At 39.5% G+C, this 8,384-nt stretch overlaps 1 pseudogene across 1 annotated transcript; it reads left to right on the forward strand.

Moving 5' to 3' along the window:
- The first annotated feature begins 2,005 nt into the window (after nucleotides 1-2,005).
- Nucleotides 2,006-2,739, forward strand: LOC118020961 (annotated as a pseudogene). Its single transcript, XR_004682063.1, has one exon. The product of XR_004682063.1 is annotated as a proteasome activator complex subunit 2-like (transcript).
- The last annotated feature ends 5,645 nt before the right edge of the window (nucleotides 2,740-8,384 follow it).

An 8,384-nucleotide genomic window follows, 5' to 3' on the forward strand; every position in this document is an offset into this window, starting at 1 on the left:
GAATGTAGGCTACTAACAGATGTGATGGATGGATGGATGTGTATATATGTGTATGTGTATGTATACATGTGCAGATATATAAAATATGCTTTTTTAAACTAACAGCCAGCATCATGATTAACTGTAAAATGGAAGACATTGCCATGAATAGGTAGGAAGAGATCAAAGATGCCTACTTGTAATGACTGTTTAACATTGTTCTGGAAGCACCAGCTAATACAATAGAAAAAAGTACGAAACAGCAGGAATAAAGGCTGGAGACTGCAGAGAAAAAAATCATCATTGCTGTCCTACTTGGAAAACCCATGAGAAAATCTTAGAACTGATAAGAGGCTTCAATGAGGTGGATGGTTATAAAATTAGTTTACAGAAATCAATAATGTGTCCATAACCACTTAGAAAATATGCGCTGCATAGCAGTCGTAAATATATAATGCTTAGAAATGAACTTCCCAGGCGCCTGGGTGGCTCAGTTGGTTAAGTGACTGCCTTCGGCTCAGGTCATGACCCTGGAGTCCCGGGATCGAGTCCCACATCGGGCTCCCTGCTCAGCGGGGGGGTCTGCTTCTCCCTCTGACCCTCTTCCCTCTCTTGCTATCTGTCTCTCATTCTCTCTCTCTCAAATAAATAAAATCTTTTAAAAAATAAATAAATAAATAATAAAAGAAATGAACTTCCCATAAAATGACTATAATCTATATGAAAAGAACTTATATACTCTACTCAGGAAGACAAAAGGATATCTGGGGCGCCTGGCTGGTTCAGTCAGTGAAGCGTGTGACTTGATCTTGAGATTGTGAGTTCAAGCCCCACTTGGGGTGTAGAGCTTAAATAAATAAATAAATAAATCTTTAAACAAACAAAAGACAAAAGGATATCTGAATAATTGTGGAAAACATAACATGTTCCATGATAGACGTTCTATTTAAAGATATTGACACTGACAAATCACGCTATGAATTTAATGTAATTCAAATCAAAATTCTAATACTTCTTTTCAAACTTGACTAAAGTGTATTTGAACACTATATGATATGTGAGAATAACCAGGAAAAAAGTCTGGGGGAAGAAAAAAAAATGAAGAGAGAATATTTGTCCTTCCAATTATTAAAATGTATTAGAATTCTGATAATCAAAACTGACTCCAATAGAAACAGATTAATTAAATAGACCAAGAAATTCAAAAGCAGACCCAAGCCATTAAAAAAATGTATATATAATAAGGTTAGAATTTCAGATCAAGCAGGAAAATTAGGACTAGTCAATAAAGAATCTAGGGACAACCATTTGGAAACAAAAGACAATTTACAGGAACATAAATTCCATACGTATTAAACAATTTAATGTAAAAGTACTAAGAAAAAATACATAAATATTTATATAAAACCAGATGGGAAATCCTTTCAAAGAATGTCACCAAAATAAAATTTTATATTAAAATTTTAAGCTCATTCTAAACAGAAAAAAAAAAAAAACAACTAGGAAAGTTAAAAGGCAAGTAAACCAGAAAATGTATTTTCAACATATGTGATATTCAGGGGTTAGTATTCTTACTACTTGACAATGTATTAAATTCTACCAGAAATATATATATATATATATATATATATGTATACATATATGTATATACACATATACATATATATATGAAAAATTCCATAGAAATTTGGGCAATAGGCTTAAGCAAGATATTCACAAATGAAGAAATATAGTCAATAATCACATACAAAGGTTCAGTATTACCAGTAATCAAAGAAATATAAGCTAAAACCCAATGGCCTACCTTTTTACTTCTTGTATTATGATGAATTTAAAAAAAGAATGGCCAGAATTGTCAAAAATATACACATTCTCTTATTTGGAAGTAGGGATGTAAATTAAGAAGGTTTTTTTGAGGGCAATTTGAAAATAAATATCTAAAGCCTTAGACTTTGACCCAGTGTGTACACTTCTGGGAATGTATCAGAGGAAATAATTAAAGTGTGCAAGGAGAGACCGGAGATCTTGCAACTGGAGCAACATGGCCAAGCCTTGTGGGGTGTACCTGAGCGGGGAAGCCCACAAGCAGGTGGATGTCTTCAGGCAAAGTCTTTTCCAGGAGGCAGAGGAATTCCTCTACAGTTTCTTGCCACAGAAAATCATACACCTGAATCAACTCTTGCAAAAGGACTCCCTCAATGTTGCTGACCTGACCTCTCTCCAGACCCCACTGGACATCCCCATCCCAGACCCTCCACCCAAGGATGATGAGATGGAAACAGATAAGCAGGAAAAGAAAGAAGTTCCCAAGTGTGGCTTTCTCCCTGGAAATGAGAAGGTTCTCACCCTACTTGCCCTGGTTAAGCCAGAAGTCTGGACTCTCAAAGAAAAATGCGTTCTGGTGATCACACGGATCCAGCACCTGATCCCCAAGATTGAGAATGGAAATGACTTTGGGGTGGCAATCCAGGAGAAGGTGCTGGAGAGGGTAAATGCAATCAAGACAAAAGTAGATGCTTCCAGACAACCATTTCCAAGTACATCTCTGAATGCGGGGATGCTGTGGCCAAGGCCTCTAAGGGGACTCATGTAATGGATTACGGGGTCCTGATGCATGAGCAAGATGAGGCAGCCTATGGAGAGCTCAGGGCCATGGTGCTGGACCTGAGGGCCTCCTATGCTGAGCTTTATCATATCATCAGCAGCAACCTAGAGAAAATTATCAACCCAAAGAGTGAAGAGAAGCCATCTATGTACTAGTCGAGGGCCAAAAAATTATAATAATAATAATAATAATAATAAATGACCTATGCTTTGTGTGGGAAAAAAATAAAGTGCACAAGGATAGCTCAAGGATGATCTTTGCAGCATTACTTACAGTAGCCAAAAATTGGAATATCAATCGTTAAAAATTATGACAGAAATCCACATGTATTTACACGCACACACAGTTAAGGCAGGGCAATGGTTTTCACACTTGACTGTGTATCAGGATCGCCTGGAGGGCTCACTAAAGCAAGACTCATGGCCCCACTCCCAGAGCTTCTCATTCAGGAAGCCTGCACGGGGCCTCTAGATTTCACATTTCAGGGTCCCCAGATGATATTGATGCCAATGGCAGGCATCGCATTTGGAGAACCTCCATGACACAGTGTTGTTTAATGAGAAAAGCAAATTACAATAGGGGTAGCATGATCCGGTGTCTCCATGTACCTTATAAATGCATAGAAAAAATTCTCAAGGATAAACCCAAAAATGTTAACAATGATTATGTCTAAGTGTCAAGATTATGGGTGTTTTTAATTTTTTATGATCAACATGAATTATTTATATACGTTTAATTAATCGGCCATTTCTCCCCCCTAATAAGCAAATTTTATGAAATCCGCAGGTGCATGCCCCTGTCTTCTCGAGCTGCCTCTGCCTGGAGATAGTTGGGGTCAGACTCAACATTCCGTGAGTTTTTTTATTATTAATAACTACTTTATTGAGATATAACTCACATACCATACAATTCACCCATTTAAAGTGTACGTTTCAATGGCTTTTAGTATATTTACAGAGTTGAGCAACCATCACCACAGTCAATGTTAGAGTATTTTCATCACCCCCAAAAGAAACTGCTACCCTCCAGGAGTCATTCCCGCTTCCCCATCTGCCCCTCCCCCAAGGCCCTGGCAACTGCTAATGTACTTACTGTCTCCATAGATTGCCTATTCTGGACATTTCCTATAAATGGGATCATGCAATATGTGGTCTTTAAGAGTGGCTTCTTTCACGTACATGTCGTTTCCATACAAAATCCCTGCCTTTGCAGGGCAATCCTGCAATCCACCTTGTCTTGCATCCTCCACTCCAGCAAAGTACAAGCTTCCACTTAAGGAAGATCCTATGGACACGGAATAAAGTGCATGAAGTTTAATATACTCTATGGACCACCTCTCCTCTCACCCGAGGCAATTTGAGCATACAGTTGGGTTCTTGCCCCTGTTTTGGACTAGTTGAATTTTGAGACACAAGTCACCTCCTAACAGACATGATGAAGAGCAAGAGGGCAGGCCCAGGGCTCTGCCCGTGCTTGCTCTGTGACCCCAAGCAAGCCGCTTGCTTGCTCTGAGCCTCTGTTCCTCTTCTGGGACCAGGTCACACTAGCACCTCAGAGTTGTTGGAGAACTCAATAAATTAATGCACATCTAATGCTCAGAGCAATGCCTGCTACCATATAAATGCTCAGCACATGTTAGCTATTAGCATTATTATAACAGTTAATTGGATTTCAATATCTGGCAAAGTTTCTTTGTCGTGAAGCTCTGATATGGTCACAGAAGCGGATGCCTGGAATAGATTTAGCAAAATCTCCTCTTATGAAACTACCCTGCCTCCCTCTCTGGGGGGGTTGAGGAGAAGACTGGTGGCTGATTCTACCCCCAAGCGGTTGCCGCATGCTAAGAAATTAACACTGTGGGGGTGCTTTGGGAAGTTATTAGACCATATACAAGGAAAAACCATAATAATAATCACAATACCAATACAATAAAAATGAATGTCAAAATCAACCCCCCTTATATTTGTATGTCTCCCAAAAACATGCCTGAAATCATTACTTGCAGTGCAAGACAATTTGGAGGACACCAGTAATGTCTGTGGGCTCCTGGCATAGGAGGATCGGTTCTGAGGCCTGGGAAAAGCCAAGGACAAGTATGAGAGACAAGAAGAAATACATGGCCAAGCATCCCAGAGCAACAATCAAGCCTTACCAGGTTGGCCTTGCTAACTAAACGTCACGAGTGGAACGCAACAAGATTAGTTGCCCAGAATTTTTCTTAGACTACTTAGAGCCCTTTGCCATTCCTCTGTTGTTTTTGTTTCTTCTCTAGCTCAAAGGCATCACTGCCTTCAACTTCTAAAATTCAGCCCGATCAATAAATAACTTTAGTGAGCAGCCATATCAGACTGGTTGGGAAAATTTGAATTTCCCAAGCAAGTCTATTATTTTTGGTGAAAACATCAAAAATGTTTTCACTGGTTTGGATCCTCCTCCAGAGGGAGGGAGAAGGCTGGGTCATTTTCCTAACCTGGGTGGTGTCACCGGAGAAGGCCCTCCGTGTGTGCACCCACCAGCACCCAGAATGTGTTCTCTGGAACCGAGTCTATGTCCTCTGGCTCAGTCTTTCCAGAACACTTCATTGCATCCATCAGCCCTCCCAGCTCTAGGGCAGGCTCAGCCTCCATCTTACACCAGTCTCAGGTGGGAAAGAAAAGTTCCCGGATGCTCTCTGGCACTCTTCCTCCTACTGACCCCCTCTCCCTTCCTTTTAATCACTAGCAACACCTGCTCTTATTCTTGAGTAGATGGTTATAAGTATAAAACTTTATAATGCCTGTTTGACAACTGCACTACTGGGTATTTACCCTAAAGATACAAAGGTAGGGATCCAAAGGGGTACGTGCACCCCGATGTTTATAGCAGCAATGTCCACAATAGCCAAACTGTGGAAGGAGCCAAGATGTCCATCGACAGATGAATGGATAAAGAAGTGGTATATATATATACAATGGAATATTACGCAGCCATCAAAAGGAATGAGATCTTGCCATTTGCAACGACGTGGATGGAACTGGAGGGTGTTATGCTGAGCGAAATAAGTCAATCAGAGAAAGACATGTATCATATGACCTCACTGATAGGAGGAATTCTTAATCTCAGGAAGCAAAGTGAGGGTTGCTGGAGTGGTGGGGGGGTGGGAGGGATGGGGGGCTGGGTGATGGACACGGGGGAGGGTATGTGCTATGGTGAGCACTGGGAATTGTGCAAGACTGTTGAATCACAGACCTGTACCTCTAAAGCAAATAATACATTTTACGTTAAAAAGAAGAAGAAGAAGAAGAAGATAGCAGGAGGGGAAGAATGAAGGGGGGAAATCGGAGGGGGAGACAAACCATGAGAGACGATGGACTCTGAAAAACAAACTGAGGGTTCTAGAGGGGAGGGGGTGGGAGGATGGGTTAGCCTGGTGATGGGTATTAAAGAGGGCATGTTCTGCATGGAGGCCTGGGTGTTATACGCAAGCAATGAATCATGGAACATCAAAAACTAATGATGTATGGTGATTAACATAACACTAAAAAATTTAAAAAAAAGAAAAGAAACGTATTAAAAAAAAATGCCTGCTGGATCTACTTTGTCTTTTTCTCAATCCCCAAAAACTAGTTCTAATCATTTTCAGTAACTGGTACCTCACAAGCGAAACCCAACAGCCCCACAGTGCTCTGTGAGCTAATAAAAAATATAAAATTCCAACACAGCAATTGTGAGGTCATTCAGTGAAAGAGGAAAAGGTTCTTCCATGCCTCAAAATATCTGAACATGTCAATGTAATACTATTTAGTAAAGTAAATGTTGATTCTTGCTTCCCATACAAAAAACCTAACATGATGTTAAGCATTTTTTTTTGTATTTTAATATGGTCTGAATAAGAGAAAGTGAGTGGTTATATATTTTTATCATATTTTTATAAGTTAAAATGATCAAAGTTTTTACAATCAAAAGACCAAGGTTTAGGTGTTGGGAAAATGTACACACATTAAATGGCCTGTATCCAGTGACAAGCAGATAACTGAAGTATTATTGCATTTATTTTAACTAATAAAATGCAAATGTGTCATTGTTTCCCTTGAGTCATTATGAGTTCTTGTTATTAATGCCTTTCAGAAAATTAAAAAATTTATGAAACTCAGTAATACATAATTAATATTTTAAGACATTTTCCAGTTCTGCTAAGCTTCTCCTTTGTCAGTGTGAAACTGACTTAGTTACAAAAAAAAAAAAAAAAGATGGTGGTGTATCTTTTCACTCCTAGTGCTGGGAAAATGTTTCCTAGGGGCCTGAGAATGGATATAATTATATTTATTTATTCAAAACAAATAAAGTTGAGACTGCCAGGCTGTACAAATAATTGCCACCAAGCGTTCAAGAAGATTGCTTGATGATATCCTCTGTTTATAAATCTAAGGATAGAAAACAAATGAATCAGCTGATTTTTAACTATTTTTGCTAGAAGGGCTTTTGGAAACACCTGTCACAAAGCATTGTTGTGAGAATGAACTTTGTTTTATTTGTATTTTTTCAACACATGTAATGCTTCCCATGCATGAGTCATCAATCTAAGGCTACATATTACACATATTACCTGATTTAATCCTCATAACACTTGGATATTAGTTCTATTATATTCATTTTATAGATGAGGAAATGCAAGCAAAAAAAAAAAAGGTTCTATGTTCACTGCCTCATTCATGGGAAATGAACACAACGTGTAACTCATGTCTAGAATTTAACATAGGCTAGACATCCTTTCTTCCTAGGTCACGTTGACGAAGGTCGACCATCCAAGTTGAAAAATGGATGGACTCAATGTCAGCATTTGTAGGCCTAGGAGAAAAATTGGATATTCCTGATTTATCAAAATTTTAGAACCCAGATAGAATATGGCATACATACAGATCAGCCCTTCTTCTACTTCTTATTCAAAGAGAATTGTGATGTTTGAAAAGAATAGGTGAATGCCCAGATCACTGATTTTTGTCATATCCTCATTGGGTATAAGGCACTGGCTGTCAAATCTCAGTGACCCTCCAGATGTACTTAATTGGAGAAATCTAGACAAAAATATTTACTATTGAAAATCTCTGAACATGTTGCATTGGTTTTTTATCAATCTACTGAAGGTATTTTAAGAGAAACAGTTGCTGTAAATGGATGTGCTTGTCCAAATGCGGTCCTACAGGGGCTGACTCAGTTATAATTAACCATCCACCTCCAAAGTGCTGTGCATGCAGAACTCCTGCTCACTGTCCCAACTGCAGAGAAAATTCCATCACAAGTATTTGAAATTAATCAACCAACACATATATGAGTATATCCAAGTATACGAGTATATTGTGCACCTGCTACACATAAGGATTTTAGCCTAGAGCACTGAAGACAGGTACAAAGACAAAAGAACCTTCAAGAGGCTTGCAGTCTGAGACAGAAGCTAAGACAAAGGCATGTTCAAACATAACCACCACTGGTTATGATGAGCAGATACCAGCAGGGGCAGAATGTGATGGCTTAGAGAGAGCAGAGCAGGGGCAAGACCACAGTGGGCAGGGCTGGACTAGACAGGACCGGGCAGGACTGAGCAGGAAGACCGGACCATGACTGGCTCCTGGGACTCCTGCCGGATCACACAGGAGGCGTAGGATTCAACTCAGTGAACAAGAAAGAGGGCAGTCCAGGCTGGTCTGTCCATTATTTCTCCAATGCACATTGCTATGAGTCCTTGGTGTGATTTATGTTTCTTCCATTTAAGTAGAATAACCCAGATGTAATTTTTCTGCCTATAGTGCTCTGCTCTTTTGCT

This window comes from Mirounga leonina, unplaced genomic scaffold (genome assembly GCF_011800145.1).
Source record: "Mirounga leonina isolate KUSES-001 unplaced genomic scaffold, KU_Mleo_1.0 Mir_114, whole genome shotgun sequence".
NCBI classification, from domain to species: Eukaryota; Metazoa; Chordata; class Mammalia; order Carnivora; family Phocidae; genus Mirounga; species Mirounga leonina.